The sequence below is a fragment of the Gregarina niphandrodes genome, assembly GCF_000223845.1.
Source record: "Gregarina niphandrodes unplaced genomic scaffold scaffold00200, whole genome shotgun sequence".
Taxonomy (NCBI): Eukaryota; Apicomplexa; class Conoidasida; order Eugregarinorida; family Gregarinidae; genus Gregarina; species Gregarina niphandrodes.
The window spans coordinates 1,570-2,096 of record NW_011645961.1 but is presented as its reverse complement, the minus strand read 5'-3'; positions in this window follow the sequence as shown (position 1 = coordinate 2,096).

The window sequence follows — 527 nt, the reverse complement described above, 5'->3', positions numbered from 1 at the left end:
TGCGTTCTCATACAACAACATACTTAAAATTCATAGCCTCATTACAAGTCTATCTCAAGTGATACACATACATCATTGTCAAATGAACATGTCACCTCCGGCGGGTACAACTTAGGCAACATCGAGAGTACAACATTAACGTCTTTCCTTCGACGTTTTCTTGTCTTTGGCTTACTTTCAACTTCAATAGAATCGGTTTGCATGGCAGTTTCTACACGTACGTCATCGACAGGCTTCTTCAACTGTGACTAACTGCGACCCCAAGCGCCCTATCTCCACCAATGAAACGTCCTTTATCATCACGCAGCCCCAACTGTTCCGCAGCCTCTAAGCGGTCACGCCTTTGTTGTTCAACGGCGGTGCCAGTAGTTTGATATTCTCTGTCTCGAGCGACTTCAGTTTTATACCACTCGTTGAAACGTGGATCTGGCATAGGGTAGAAACTCCGGATTTGAGTACGATTGACTTGCCTTTTCAAACCTTTGTGCCACACTGGTTCGAGTAGGTATGTACCTTGACTTTCGTGT